Raw genomic sequence first — 17,467 nt, 5'->3', positions numbered from 1 at the left:
TAATACATATATTATAAAAGATCATAGAAAACTTTTCCTCTTATTTACTTTTTAGAAAATATCATATTTCAGATTTTTTTCACTTATTACAGACACGTGCTGAAAATTACACTTTTATATATTTAATTTGCAATAGTTGATTTATATTTTAATTTGAACTTTTTTTAATGTGATGGCAACACGTTGATGAAAACTAATTTTTTCCCATTGACGTTCTCGGGCAGATAGAATTTTATTTTTATTTTATGCGAAATATATTGTTGTAAAATATGGTTAAAATATTTCTTTAAAAAACAAAAATTAATTTATAGATTAAAGCATTGGTATGATTAAAAAGAAAATATTTTGAGCTTTAACTTGATGCAAAAATCAATTTTGTGCTGTAATATTTTAGGAAGTTATAGCGGGAAAACGCTGAAATTTCGTTTAATTTTTAATTAATTAAAATTCTAATTAAAAATTAAAAAAAATCGCTCTGAGGTGCATATTTCCTACCTTTAAGGTATAATACACATGCCAAATTTGGTAGCTGTAGGTCGAACGGTCTGGTCTGTAGAGTGCCCTCCCCCCCCACATATACGGTGTGGTGGCCTGATATGTGAGTTTTGTTTTACTTTCTTAATGGTTACGAGTAATTAGCCTTTCATTTAAAACAAACTATTTCCAAGTTCTATTTGCAATAATCAGAGTGTATTTATTTATAAATAAAATTGTTTCTTAAGATTTGGAAATCAAAGCAATACATATTGAATCTCAAAATTCTTTAATAATAAAATAAAATGCAAATCCCAGTCCCGTTTCTCCATATAATACTTTTCTTTCTTTCTTTTTTTAGATTTTTGAACTTCCATGCACGAATTTAAAATGAAATATTGATACACGTTTCATCGAGTTAATGCTCTGTTCTTTAAAGAACGTAAATTTTATTTTTCTTCTATTGCAAACGATACGAATATCATGGATTTTTCTCCTCACAATACTTGTAGAATGCGCAACAGAAAAGAAAACTTCAAAAATCTTTAAAGAAAGATATTTGAAGTGATGGACAAACTCAGCAACTGAAGAATAAATACGGGATTCCAAAGTAAGATAACAAAGAATTTGCATCAAAGAGCAAAAACCTTTTGCGATCAAAATATCCCGATTGATATTTTTTTCTTCCAATGATATTTCTATGTGCATTTTGGTGGTATAATATTTTTTATATGGTTACATATGAAATCGGTCTCGAAAAAAAATACCGCGGATTTTAACAGATTAACAAGTAATTTTAAAAGTGTTACTAAAAAACAATAAGTTGATTTTGTGTAAATTCTCTCTTATCTCTGAATGTTATGAAAATTATTTAGAATAATTTGCCTAGAAAAAAATGGGTCGATTACGACCCAAAATGACTTAGTGGGTTAAGATATGGCTTAAGATTGATCAGATTAATGGACTTTATTTCAAATCGAAGACTTTTAGTTTTCAAAATGAATATGCTAGTGTTCTATCAACATTAAAGTTTAACATAAATATAACAAAAAGAATCATGGATGCGAGTTGAGGAGTTATACTAATTTCAAAGGAAAATGTTTCAGTTTAGAGGCCAAAAAATAACAGCTGCTTTTGACAGATGAATCGTGCAGCACTTGTCAAAAGCTGTATAATTGGAAGCGAGCAGTATGAAGAGTACTTCAAGAGAATTTTTTTAATGTCATCTCGTTCTTGCCGATTCACAGAAAATTTTCACAACTATGCAAAATGTCATTTTCAAAAAAATTCTAAAATACAGAAAAAAATATACAACAAATAAATTGATCATATCATTAAAAGGAAATTATTATTATTTTTTAAATTTTGAAAAGTTGCATAAATAATTTTTTTTTGTTAATATTTTGTTAATATATGGGAATGTTAATATTTTTGGGAAAACATAAAATAGCCTTTATCTTTAATCAATTAAAATTAAAAAATCACCCCAAGGAGATTTTTTCCACTTTCCGAACGAGACTAATATGTACCAGGCGTAGAAGCATTTTTTTATAAATAAAAAAATTTATTATAAAAACAAAACAAATAAAAACAAATGAACAAAAACAAACCACAAATAAACAAATAAAACAACAAATAAATAAGTAAAACAAATAAAATAAAAATAATCAAAGGAGAAAATGTCGAATCCGGCAAAAATTTATAATGCCATATTCATTAAAAATGTAAATGGTGTTTAAAATGTCAAAATAATTTAAGCTATTAAATAAACAAAATAATTTAACTACTATATGATACTGATTTATAATTTGAATACCGAATTCTACATACCGAATTTCATTTATATAGCTTAACTCAAATAAACACATTGACAGATAATCTATCAGTTGACGGATTTGGATCAAAATTTGATATAAAATTGCAATTCTTAATTAAAGCCACATGTTTAACTTGTTATGATTACAGTGATCACTATGTTCACAAAAAATTTCCATAAGCAGATTTTATCCAAAGTTAGTTAAAATTTTTTAAAATTTGGTATTAATATCGTATGATAAATTTATAAATTCTGTTCTGTTTGCTTGTTGAATTCATAGACTGAATGTCAGACACTATTCAAAAGAAATGTCTGCAGATTCAGGACTGTTTAAAACTATGCATTCGATTTTTTTTTTTGGAAGAAAATGAAAAATTCATCGAAAGCTAAATTCTAACTTTTTTTTGATGATTTCAAAATTGATGAGAAGTAAAAAAATTTTTAAAATCCAAATTCGAGATATTTTTCAACTTGGACAAAGATTTAAAATTTGGGAACTGTCTGCTTAATCTAATAGGTCTGTTCACTCAAAGAAGCGCAGAAATTATTACAGCTACGATGCTTTCAGAATCCACAAAAATCGTCTCATTCAACGTTTTCTCCAATAAAGTAGTGATGTCAAAAACTTTTTTTTTCATTAATTCAATTGTTTGCCTAGAGAAATTTTCACTTTATCTTACATAATCGAATAATTTAATTTTCTGCTCATGCAATAATTGAAATAGCACTCTTGATATTCTCATTATTTGGTGTTTCTAATTTTTTTCTGCCTAATTTATTATTTATAATTTAAAATTATTGTTATTTATCATCTAAAACGATGTATTCTCATTTCCTAAATTCATGTCTATCATTATACTATCTAGTGACCTTGTTTTTTACTTCTTTCAGATTTTTGACTTGGGTTTAAAGAATATTATATGATTCTGGATCGTTGCAAACGTAGCATTACTAAGTTTTATGAGCTAGGAATATTCTTTAACTCGGATGCGCAATCTAGAACATTGGCTAATGCAAGCGTAGAAGGTTTTGCAACTGTCAAAAATATTATATAAATAAACAAAATAAAATAAAATGAATAACCAATTAATTATCTGAAATTTTTTTTAAAAAATCCAGAAAATATATAAATGGAGCCTAAAAATATTTTTAATATGAATTATTTGTTGATCATTAATAAATGAAAATCTAGCCTTGGAAAATTTTTTACCATGTTTATCAAATATAAAGAATAATTCTTATTAATATTTTAATATGAATCGTTTATTTATTAATAAAATTCAGAACAATCTATTAAAAGTTCGGGATAAATATTAGATATTCGGGTTATCGTTTTTAAACCAGGAGATTTGATAATGAAATAAAATAATCAGACGTCTGGGATAAATAAAACTGATTTTGAATCCTTTTTACTGTTAGCAAAGATGCACGTTTCAAAAACCACGTTTATTTCTCATTTTTTTCTAATTAATAAATACTTTATATTAAAATTAACTGTCGTATCTCTCCGAAACTTTCTAGCAAACTCTCTAATAAAAATGTTATTTCCTCCTCAGGTATAAAAATTATGGATCTTACGCAAGAGCTTGAATGTTATGATAGCATAGTTAGACTTTTATTTTCAGAAACACATATGAGCGTTTTTATGCTTTGTATTATAAAGGAGAAAAGTGAGTTGGCATTTTGAATATCTTTTTTTTTCAATCGATCAAAACCAAAATTTTGCATTGAAGTAGAATTTCAATAGAAAGATCACATAGTAAATTTTCTTTGTCCAAATCGTTGTTTTTTTGAATTACAGAGCATGCAAAAAATACAAACCGACAGAGAGTCAACCATTTGAAAGATTTAATTCAAAATTTGACAAAAATTAACCTTTAGATGTTAAAACTGTGAACTAAATTTCATTTAGCCGGGTTAGGTTGTTTTTCTTCTTCTATTTGTGAGGTGTGTGAATGTACCCCCTGTAAAAAGAGCTTGTGCAACCGTATGCATGAAGCACTCTTGGTTCTAGTTGGCGCTACTGAAAAAACAAGAGATGCTCACTTGGCTTAAATCGCTAACAGATAACTATCAGCGGCTTATAAAGTGCTATAAGTCACAATACAAATTTCATTTATCTAAGTTGCTACATCTTTGAAATATCACGTTTACATGCATGTAAAAGTAAAGACCGACAGACGATCGATCCTTTGACGGATTTGGTTCAAAATATAATGCGAACTTATAGTTCAGATGTTAAATCTGCATATCTAATTAGCTTTTAATGTTTTGTATTTATCATGTTCACTTACATTCACTTCAATGGATAGACTGATTTGGTATGAACAGATTTCATCTGACATTTAAAAAAAATTTACAAATTGAATGTAAAGGTCATATACAAAATTTCATTCGTCTAGCTCAATGCGTTTCCGAGTCATCATAATCATAGAAAGACAGGTATAGTTCCAAAAATGAATTTTTAGGAACGAGATAGATCTAAAACACGGAAATTCGTCAAAATCTCATGTTCGAATTATTTTGACAATTATAATACTTTCTTTTTATATAATTAATGCTTCAGAAACTAAATAGATCACAAAGAAGAAATAAAGTAAAATTATGTTATTTAAGTGTTAACTGATGCATTGAATTAAAGATATCTTCAGAATTTTACTCATGTGATGATGGGATCGAAATGACAATCCTGGTAAATCCGATTAAATTTGATTACTACATAATAATTATAATAGCTTCATGATTATAAACATAATGGAAATTATTAACTTTCAAAGTAGTTTTTGCATGCTTTCTAGAAAACTACCCTTTTCTTAAGCTTCAAATATAGCTTGCAGAGCATCTTAAATTCTTACAACTAAAATAATACGCCAAGAAATTTAGAATTTCATCGGCTTGTTTATTCTTTCAACATAACAGCGTATATTACAAACATTGCCAGATTACAGAAGTTTGACAATTGATCATCAGCTACTATACAAGAAATAAACGAAATAATATTAACAAAATATGTTTATCAAAGAAAAAATCGTTTGCTTTTACTTTTTAATAATATTTTAACAAAATAAAAATAGTGGCAGTTATAAAATGTCTGAAAAGGAATCGTCTGCTAAATGTCTATTAACATATTTAGATTATGATATTTACCGAACAGTAGTTATGGAATTCAACTGTCATCATTCATTAGACTATTGTGATCAAGATCAGATCCTGCTTGAACATTAGATGGTCTTAGGAAATGATCTATAGGCAAATAAGTCTTTTTTGTGGTTGATATATTAAATTACTAATGCTAGTTTAAGTTTATAAATCAAAACGCAGAATGGCCAAATTCAATCATTTCCAAGAGAAAGAACACTAAAAAGTGATTTCTTATAATTTATATTAATTATAAAAAAGAACATATATCTCCAGAAGCTCTCCAGTCCAAATCATTTCACTTTGCATGTATCTTCTAGGACTAACTTTGGTACAAATATAATTTAGGTAGAGAGAATGTGCATCTCGGAGCGATTTTTTTTGAAATCATATGCAATTAATTAAAATTAAACGAAGTTTGGTTATACTCAGCAATAACTAGTGACTATACTATTGCACAAAAATAATGTGCACAACATTTAAAATTCAAAAAAATTGTTTATTTAATCATTTTAATATAATTATCTTACAAATCTTTCCTGAATTTTGGCTGTTTTATAAAAATATTCTTTTCCATATTTTTCAAAAATAAATTTAAACGTTGCTATAAATGTTAACCCCTTTTCTTTATTTCTTTAAATATTTAATTTCTTATTTTTCTTTCATTGCTTAAAGCTAAAGAACAAAGATTCTGTGCAATTTTTGCGCAAAGACAACGTGCAGATAGATTGTCTAGGCATTTACATTTTTAACGGCACTATGATGTCATGGATTTTGACTACATTCAGAAAGTTCATTTATGCAATAAACAAAACAGGAGTAAGATAAAATCCATAGGGTTTTCATTTGCAATTGGATTTGAAGCTTAAAAATATTTTGTTGAAATAATCACGAACAGCAAGGTTGCCTCATTGAATTGAATTGAAATTAAACACAATCAACATTCCTAATGAAGCATATGGTCATCAAAAGCTGCTAATAATTACTAAACCGCATTTTTTAAAAATCTGTGAGTGTATAATTTAATATCCTCATGAGCCATTTATGTTTCAAATATAATTATAATAATAATTATTATATAAACAATTTTTTGGGCGCAGTTCAAATATTGCATAGTTATTGAAAGGAATCAATATATTTCTTAAACATTAAATTTGTTTGCGGGTGATTTTAAATGTGAAATTATAAGCATTGAAAAATAAAAGACATAAGTTTTTTTGTATAATGATTATCAAGACTTTATATGTTGTATAGCAAAAATTCGGAAAGATAATTCTTTAGAAGGTACCTGAAAAATCCCAATAAAAATCCAGCTAATGTTTGTTTGTTTGTTTGTTTTTTTATGGCACTTGCCACTGACAAGCCCGCTGTTACGAAGACAGCGATTTAAGCCTGAGGGGAACGTCTCTTATTTTTTATAGCAGCGCCAACTAGGGCCAAGAGTACGACTTTGCCACTCATGCATCATTCATTCGCTTGCACAACCCCTTTTTACAGGAGGGCACATTCACACATCTCACAGATAGAACAACAGAAGAACAACCATGCCCAAACCGGGACTCGAACCCGGGACGCCCAGATCACGGGGAAGACGCGCTACCCCTATGCCAGGACGCCGGCCCAGCTAATGTAAATTCGTTTTCATAGAAATAATAAAATTTTACATAAACTATACGGAACACACCATTTTGGAACATTTTCTAGAATACAGATACAAACGTGAGATTTGTTTTTAAAAATGGAACAACAACCCAAAAATCAACACTGCATTATCTAAAGCGAGAAGGCTGATTATTTGAAAAGTATAGAAATTAGTATACTAAATTTTGGTCAACATTTCATCTCTGAACCATAATAAAAATAAAGTAATCGCATTTTTATACACAGCAGAATATCAACAGTTTACAAACTGGATGTATCAAACTCGATGGTTACACGATATGATGTATTTCCTGGAGCTAGTGTTAAGTGCCATTGTTAAGAGGGCAGAAACATTGGCTTCTGTTCAGTTACTCATTATTTCAAGCCCTAAAGCAAGATGGGGACTTCATTCATATCCGGAACATATGTAGCTTAGCGGGTGTATCTTTTACAGAAGCACTGAAGATATTTTTCAGTTTATATAAAATGACTAGGCCTTCCGGATTCGGCGAAACACAATCCCGAGTTATGATGCTGTGTTTCATCTTCAGAAAATGTCCTATCTCGATATCGAATGAACTGTTCTGTCTTGTCTGGTTATTACTTTTCTCGCATACGAAGTGTACCAAGAGAAACTATTGTAATCGTCAAATAATTCGGTGTTTGAGATTTCGACGAATATCCACGTTTCAGAAATCTCTGAATGGGGGAAACAAATTTTTGGAACTATGTTTGTCTGTCTGTAAGCACGGTCGATAAAAAAACGCCTAGAGCCAGATGAATAAAGTTTAGTATATGGTCTTAACATAAAATTTGTAGAGTTTTATCAAACCATGATTGAAATCAATCAAAGGAAAGAAATTAAATGAAGGAATTACAGAAAACATTACAGTTAAATCATCATTTTTTAACTTCATGACTTTGTAAAGGGCTCATTTGTTATCAGCCTATAAAGGTTCTACCGTTAACCCTTTCTACGGTCGTGGGAAGTATGCTTCCCACCAAATTTATCAATCTTTGTATGAAATTATGTAGGTTGGCATAAGTTCTGATACATTTTTTTAGAAAGACAGAAATTTAGATGCTTCAGTTCTTTATCTCAATCAAAATGATGTGTCTTGATTTGTTACTTAATTATTAATAAACCAAATTAATTAATTAATGAAATTAAATTTATCTAATGAGCTAAATGAATCCCTTTTCTTATTCTAATTTCAAACCTAAAAATTTTTTAACATAATATGACTAGAAAAAAATGGCCCTTTAAAGGGTTAAACCATTTCAAAGAACTTGGGTGCTACACATAACAATAAAAGGCAGTATGATAGCACAGATTTTTTTTTCTATCGTCAAAAGTGGTTAACTGATATTAAGTTATGCAAATATTTTATTTTAGGAGCGCAGTTTTCACGGGATGCTACAGCTCAAGATTTTGCAGTTTAAAGTTACAATTGTTAATTCCGCGAAGAGTGGGGAAGCTAAAACCCAATGCAATTCAGAAGTTCGAATTCGAACGATTAGAAAATAATATATTTTAAGAATTTTGATGAATTGAATTTATTACATAATTACAAATCTGAGATTTATTACTTAAGATACAAATCATCAGGAAATATGTTATTGTGTTAATTATACAGTGCTGTTTTTTGTAAATTTTGCTAGATATCTGTTTGTGGAAATTGAAATAAGTAAAGTGTTTTTACTGAATGAAACTGAAATTTGACTGTTGGTCTAGATGCCATCGAATTTCGTCGTGTTTACTTCGCCCTCCAAATTATACATCTTTATGCATAGTTTTTAATCGCCATAAATAATTTAAAATTCTCCTACTTCGTCCATTTATTTGATCCAGATTATAGAAAAAATAAAAAAAAAAAAAAAAAAAAAAGAAAAAAGAAAGAAAATCAAATATTTTTTAAGCTAAATGATGTTTAATTTACTTTGAAAACCAAGGGGAATGGTCTTTACGAAACTTTATCACACACTCTCTAACAGGAGTGCCACCCTGTCTGCATAAAATAGAGGACCATGAGTAAGAGCCTTAGATGCCTTGCATGAGATTGGCGAACAATAGTTACGACATATAACTCTTTGACGTGAATCTAACGTGGGATCTGTGGAAATTAATACCTGATATGTAGTTAAAACACAAGAACACGAAAATCGAATTATGTATTTTTGACGCTTTTTTTCCCGATCGATTAAAATTAAATTTGATATAGAACTACAAGTGTAGTCACAAGATCACAATCCATATTTCATTCATTTAACTTTTGGACCTGATAACTCCAAAATCTGACATTTTGTAGTTATTGTGTTCACAGACAGACAGATAAATTTTCAAAAATACATTTTTTTGGAATCGGGCAGTTCTGAAACTGATGATTCATCAAATCTCAAATTGAAATTTTTGGACGATTGCAATACTTTTTCTTTGCATACTTCATATGCGAGAAAAAAAATTCAAAAAAAAAAAATGAAAAGAAATCTGAAATTAAAAATTTTCTGAAATATTCAATGAATTACTTTCGTTTTATTTTTTAATACCGTTTGGTGTTTAAATATTTAAACGAACAATTTATTTAAATTTCTATTAAAATTCAATAAGAGATTAAGGCAGAGTGGTTACAGTTATTTTATCTGAAAAAAAAAGCGTTTAAACATCTGTTCTGTTTGATGATAACGAAGGAAATAAAATATTTTTTTTGAAGTGTCTAAATACGTGCCCGAAAACGTGATGCAAATTAAGCTTACGCCATAAGTAACCAGACAAAACGGGAAATTCACGTACCTGGAATACATTATCTCTAAAACTGAAAAGAATGATTCATCAGAATTTCATTTTAAAATTTCTTAGTAAAGTATAACGATTTTATTCTGCGAATTTAGATTAACCAATACTATCATTTATTTATCCTTTCCCGCAAATACTTCTGCATTGCATTTTTTATATTTCCGCTTACAAAATATCTGATGGCCTCTCGCTCATTAAAATTTCGACTCTCTAAAACTAATTCTTAAATTTAAATCCTTGAAATAATTTTTCAGATTTATATTTTTGTTCTTATTCATATTTGCCTATTGTTTCCATTCTGAAAGCAAGAGAATAAAGAGAGAATAAATGAGCGAGACACAGTGAGTGCTTTTCACAGAACGATTTTCGAATACATCCAAATTTGGTCATTGTGCGCATCCAAGTGATAATTTGATAAACCAAAAGATAATTTTCTCCCTTTGATGTTAAAGGCACCAGAACTGTTTGGCCTTCGATCAACCAATAACTATATATAGATATATAATATGGTTTAGCCTATATTGCATAAATATGTGGTTAAATATTTATTAATGGAAATGTAAAACTTTAATCATTGAAGCTTTATTTTAAAGTTGAAATTTTATGATTAAAACATAAATAATTTCGGAACTTGCCCTTTTTATATTTTAGTTCACCAGATGGGAAGAACTCACACAGAATATTATTCTAGGATACAGATCATAGATTAAAGCTTTAAAAATAGGTGGCAGTTTTAGAATTATGCTTAAAAAATTTCAGCACTTGTCTCTTTCTATTTTAGTTCACGACATGGAAAAAAACTCATTCTGAATATCGACAAGAATATAAAATGGGGGAAAAATTTAGAGCAGTTGCAGTTTAACAAATATGAACAAAAACTTCTGACATCAAAACAGTGCAATTGAAATGTAACAACAAGAATTTAAAATTTTTAAATACATGAGTTAATCAACTAAAAGCCTTTAATTCCAGTTCCATGCATTAAGATAGATGTATGTGAAATTAATCCTGAATTATTATCCCAGCTAACCACAATCAACGTGTTTAATTATTAAAATTAATTAATAAAATCTAAATAAGCCTAATTGCGTAAAAAGCATGTTTTTTATTTTATTTATATGTGATTTTTTTTAAGGATTTTTCAATATATACATTCAAATATGATTCCTCGTTGCATGCTTAAAATTTAGAGCATTCCGAATTTTTGCACAGAAAAATTACAACCTTTTGTAATCAAATTAAAAATATATATCGAATTTTGGAATAAACTCGCACACGGGTGGACGGCTTTTTCCTAATATATTTTTTTCATTGAATTAAAAAGAACCTCTAGTTCGAAATGTTATTATGCGATACATTTTAAGTTTCAGACGTCTAACTTGATTCCATTTATCATTGCATTTATTCTATGAGTAACGATTATTGCATAATTATAAGAAATGCTGCTGCAAACATCATTACAATAAGAAAGGTTTAAATAAAAATATTTCTTTGGAATTAATTGTCCAAAGCAAGCAGCTTCTTTAAAAATCATAACTTTAATATTGGTAGGAGCACAAGTTTGAAAAAATTGAAAAAAATAGGAAAATTGGTTTAATTTTTATTATAACAATAAAAAAAATTGTAAGAAGCTGTGTGTAAAATTATTTTTAAAAAATTTAGTAACATTAAAAAAGTTACCGGAAAAAAAATCCATCCACTGAAAAAAAAAATATTTTTTAAAGTTTTAGAGTGATATGAAAATGGTATATGTTTTGATAATATGCTTCGAATTTATTGAGAAAAAATGTTAACATACCGATAAGGTTTTAATTAATTAAAAATATAATTGAACTTTTGCAAAACTCTTCCTTAACGAACACCTATGGTTCAAGAAGAAAGCGTACGGCAAATTTAAAAACTCAACTTTAATAACTTAACAAAGTCCAACGGTAAAATACTTCCCCATTTTAAGCGATTTCTATGTTAAACATAACGTAATTCATAGAAAACATACTACCCTAAATGCCTTATCAAGTTAAAAATTTATTCTGCTTAAACATTTGTTTTGTCCGGAGGTATCGAGAAAAATTTCAATAGTATCTAAATATCTTGGTTAGATATGGTAAATTTAATTTATATCGCAACAACACTAACTTATCTCAGTCAGAAACAAGATAAAAAATAACTGTGAAGTAAAAGCAATCAGAATAATCATATTTATTCAGGAATAAGAAATAATTATCTCAATACTTGGAAAAACAGATAATATTTCACCATTCATCTCAAAAATTCTGGATGAAATATGCAATATGATTTCTTTTTTATTTATTCTAAGCATTTATTTCATTTATAGGTGGCCTTCTTTTAACCATTGTTTTCACAAAACGTATGTATATATAAACATTTTTTTTTATTTATTTTAATGGAAAAAATATCAAAACTGCCAAAATCGTTTGTTATTTTAATAATTTAATTGTTTTTTTGACACTTTGAACATCATGAATAATTTTTTTTAAAAATGAATGATTTCTTTTTTCAAAATAAATTCCTGTAGATGAAATATTGATTGTTCCTTATGTCTTTTATTTTTTATGTGTTTGTTTCACTACTAAATAGTTACAAATATTCGATACACATAATAAAAATAAATTAATATTCTTTTATAAAAAGATGAATGAGGGAAAATGAGCAAACGATAATTTACAGCAACTTTTAGAATGAGAGCGTTTTATTAATAATTTTTGACGTCATTTTATTACATTCTCAACACGCATACACATATTTGCCAAATGTAGAAAAAGTTTACATTATTTGTAAGTTCTAATTTTATGAGACATAAAAAGCACCAATCGTGTTGAAATTAAATTTTTTTTGTATGAATTAAATATAAAAAAAAAAACTCCTAAAAATGATAAACAATGTCCTCCATCATAAAGTATCGGAAAAGACTTTTAATAAATAACAAAACTGTTTTTATCTGTGTATTACAAATTCTTAAACTTAGATACCAAAACAATTTATGGTATTAAAAAAAAAAACGAAAAAATAAAATGCTTTATTTTTTTTTTTCAAAATATTACTGGTTGGATGCCAAACCAATAAATTCAGTGCTTTCACCAATATCTACCCCCACTCTTTTTCTTAGACCAATGAATATTTGAAAACGTAACATTTGCATATCCTTTTTTTTTCTTCCTACTTCATTCTTTTCCAACTGTTGCTCGACGGAGGATAAAGCTTTTTCTTTGCTGACGGAAGAATGGCAACAAGAAAAACATTCCAAGTTTTTTCCCCCTTCTTTTTTCTGCATCGATTTCTCTTTTGCCTTTTCTTCCCTCTCTTCCCCTTTAAGACAAAGATACACTACTCCACGAAATCAATCCGCCGGTTCTTTCAGAAGATAAACAAGGTCTTCTAAAAAAGAGGAATTGTGTGTTCCTCTCTTGCTTTTAGAAGGATTGGATTTCTTTCTTTTTTTAAATATATATTTTTAAATTCTTACCAATTCGTCTTAGTATTTTGTAAATATACCAAATATATTTTTATTTTGCCAAATATGGAAGAAGTGATAATATATATTGCAATGATTTGGCAACTTTAAAATTAAAAAAAAAAATCTAATATTATTTTGGCAACAGGCAGAATATGAAATTGTAGAGAAAAAGGAAAACAAAAATGCGACTTTCTAGTTTATGAATGATTGATGTCACTTGCGAGACTCCTGGTCTTGAAATCAGGGGGAAAAAAATTCTATGGTGATATCTCAGAATGAAATTCTGTTCTGGCAGACAATTTTAATGCTAGGAAAAAAAGTTTCATGGAACACAATCGCAGTAGCAAAAACTGAAAGCAAAAAAAAAGTTGATTTGTATTTGGACTCAGACGAGTTTCTGGATAGGAACAGATTTTACAGAGAAGGGTTTCAACAAGAATTGTCTCTAAAAACATAGTTCGAATTTGGTTGATTGGATCAATGATTTTGCAGTTGCAATAACTTTAAAAAATATTTGAGATTCTAAAAATCTTTTAAACTTTTGCAATAGTTTCATAATAACAGCAGTATTCAACAGAAAATTTTTGACAAATACTATTTTTGTTCCTATTTAAATCGATTTTGATTTTGGTGGAATTATTAAGCAAATAGTTTTTAAAAATTACTCTGTATAACAATGTGCCAAAATATCTGAGAAAAATATTTTAAATCATAATAAAAACGGATAGAATATTATTTAAAAAATAAATTCTACTTTTATCCCTACTAAATAATGTTAAAAAAATAAGCCATTTTAATCTATTCTGAATTTTTTTTATTAATCTTCAGTTAAAAGTATGAAAGTTTCATTAAGAAATGAAATTATTCATATATATATATATATATATATATATATATATATATATATATATATATATTTGTAAAACCAGAGATTGCACAGATCTTTTAAACTAAATATTTTGATAAAATATTTGGCAAAATACCCTAAATTCTAATTTGTCGTCTTTGTTTGAAAAATATTCTATATTTTTGATTTGAAGTTTTAAAAAGTAATGTTAAAATATAAGTCTGAAACGTCCTGTAACTATCATTCAGATTATAAAACAATATAAAACTTTTATTTTACAGTTTTTATTTGTATCAGCACTTAAAAAAAAATTAAGAAAATGCATATTTTGAAATTATTAAAATATAAATTATTTCTTAATTTTTTTTTACCATTAAGACCTGTTGGTTATAATACATCTATAAAGAAATTAGACGACTGCATTTGGGAGAGAAAATTTTGTTTAAGTATATACATTTTAAGAATTAAAAAATATACTTATATACTCAAGAATTTAAATGAAATAATGAGTTTTCCATTTTTTCAAAAACAAATAGAAAACATATAAAAAAATATTTGCTTTATTTTTAGGTTTAGCTATATACTAAAATACGAAAAGTTTTGATTTCTATAACCAATGCATGAAAAATTTTATTAGATCTTTATAATATGAAATTACTGACTTTAATATGATTGAAACATTTCGCACTTTCTTCTTCTGATTCTTTCAAGATTTAACGCAAGAACGATTGAAAAATGATTGTAACTTAGATGACGCAGTTCTTTTTATCAATCAGTAATGTTTAATTTCATATTTTTTTTGTGCATTTGGTGAAATGATAAAAATATTTAGTGATGGTGTGAGAAAATATTTAAAAAATGATATTTTAAATGAAAATAAGTAAGAACAAACTATTCCAAAAAATATCTGACGGTTATTGAATAAATCTGTGAATTTTAATGTATTCTGTGCAAGATAAAAGAAATAACACAATGGAATCAATTTACTTGGCGCCACAAATGCGTGGGAAAACGTCACCCTGTAAGCTGTCTAAATAAATGTACGTTGCTTTGTTTGTAGCTATATAAAATAGTATAAAAAAATTGCACTGGATTTCAAAACTAGCATGACTAGCTTATATACTATACATAAGAAATTCCTAATTGATCCCCATTCTTTAGATACTCTTATTAAAAAAATTTAGTTTTGGCAGTTTGCCAAAAAGAGGATTTGAGACTGATGGGAGAAGAATGCGTATTGGAGATTTTGTTTTTACTTTTGGACATTCGAATGTTGATTAACTATAGTGAGAAACAATGGACGATAAATTTTTATTTGCTCGATTTAATCCGCATTGCAAAAAAATCGTTTGCTTTTAAAGTATCAGAAATGTTATTGCGCAGTCACATACAATCATTTGTGAGAAAATTGTTAGTTTAACGGAAACTAATGAACTACAACAAAAGGAAAGTTTGTTAAACGTCACGTTTTCACACACACACACACACACACACACACACACACACACACACACACACACACACACACACACACACACACACACACACACACACACACACACACACACACACACACACACACAAACACACACACACACAAAAAAAAATCGATAATTTGATTTCCTTTTATTGTGTTAAGGCATATATATTTTTTATATGTGATTGAAATGTTTTTTTAACAACATGTTAAAATTAACAGCAGCAAGTTATTGATTTATTACAGCGCGTTTTTGATGATCATATTTTTTACCGGGCACTCATTGGTCCTAATTCTCCGAAACATAATATTCAGTTAATTTTATTAATAATAAGAAATGATTTAAACGTACATTTAAAACTTGCATCAGGTTGTTGAGCACTCTAAAAGGAAATATTGAGTTAGTAACATAAACTAACTTACTATAGTGTGAAAACTTTGAGTAATAATCATAGGATACGAGAATTACTCTCATTTCCCTAAATAGGAAAATGTAAGAATAATTTATACTCTTTCTTCATCGAATACTCTGACAAGATCATATTTCTAGTTTAAACATGGATACTTTTTAAATGTTTAAGATGAGAAATACATCTTTACTCTCAGATAAAGATATAAATAAAATGTTATGCCTTTAAGACACAAATAAAAGGTAAACATATGCGATATATGCGAAAAAAATATATGCGAAATGGTAAAAATATATGCGAAAATTTATACTTTTAAATGTGATAAATTTTGTTATGAATTTAAATAAATTTCGAGACTAGGAGAAAAATAAGCCATGAAAAATTATGAATTTAGTCTTGATATTTTAAAATAATCAAGAAATTTTCAGTATAAAATCTGTAGCTTTATAAAGATCCACTTTTAAAAGATTAAGTTTCATAATTTAATTAAATTATTGAGCAAGATAACAAAAATTAGTGAAGTTTTATTCTTTAATATTAAATTGTCTATTTTATTTCATAGAATTAGACTATTCATAATGTCTATGATAAAAATAAACTTATTAATATTTTTGAATTTGATATAATTCGAAATAATTAAAAGTGCGAACATTATGCTAATTTATTCGATTGACATATTTCGTAGTAAATATGATTTAATTTCAAGTAATCGTTAAAACACTATGAATCTCATCGAAATTTTTATCGCAATTACGAAGCCATTGTAAATGAAATTGATTATTTTATTTTGATTTCTACAGACGATTCAGCATAATTTGAAACATTAACAATAATTTTATTTACTTACTTGTGGCAACACTACATCTAATTTATATTCCTGGAAGATTGTCTTTTTGATTTAACAACATCGCTAACTGAAATGTATTTACTGCCAATTCGTTGAGAAATATTTCTAAATGAAAAAGAAAACATTTAACTTTAAACAATAATCAAAATGCGACTGTGACAGATGAAAAATCATTTGAAAATGTACAACAATTCCTTATCAAATCGCAACTAGACGATAATTTTTAATCTGAGTGATAAAGAGGAAATAAAAGATATCAAAAATTGTTCAACAATGGAATGACTTTGGAATTAACATATATGATATGAACAACATAAACTTTTACTATCCATATCGATTTAATCTTCTTGAAGAAATAATTTAAACGACGAAATTTACTTTTTTTTTCTTTTGACACCGATGGGTATTAAAAATTCCTGAATAGCAAAAATTCAACCCACGTCATTTTAGTCCGACAGCTTGTAGAAAAAGAACAAAAACAAAAAAATAGGCCCAGCAGCAATGTCGGTACGGCGAGATTTTAAAAGAAAATTCTAAAACTTCCGACT

At 27.5% G+C, this 17,467-nt stretch overlaps 1 protein-coding gene across 4 annotated transcripts in view; it reads right to left on the bottom strand.

The window, feature by feature from the left end:
• LOC129983735 (E3 ubiquitin-protein ligase TTC3-like) overlaps nt 1-17,075 on the bottom strand; it is a 125,048-nt gene extending 107,973 nt beyond the window's left edge. For all 4 annotated transcript variants that reach the window (XM_056093335.1, XM_056093338.1, XM_056093340.1 and 1 more), the window contains exon 1: nt 16,920-17,075. The gene's annotated coding sequence lies outside the window, so the exon portion shown is untranslated. The remainder of the gene's footprint in view (nt 1-16,919) is intronic.
• Between the last annotated feature and the right edge of the window lie 392 nt (nt 17,076-17,467).

The sequence above is a fragment of the Argiope bruennichi genome, chromosome 9 (assembly GCF_947563725.1).
Source record: "Argiope bruennichi chromosome 9, qqArgBrue1.1, whole genome shotgun sequence".
NCBI classification, from domain to species: domain Eukaryota; kingdom Metazoa; phylum Arthropoda; class Arachnida; order Araneae; family Araneidae; genus Argiope; species Argiope bruennichi.
The sequence above is the reverse complement of the archived record's forward strand: the minus strand, read 5'-3'. Positions and strand labels throughout refer to the sequence as shown.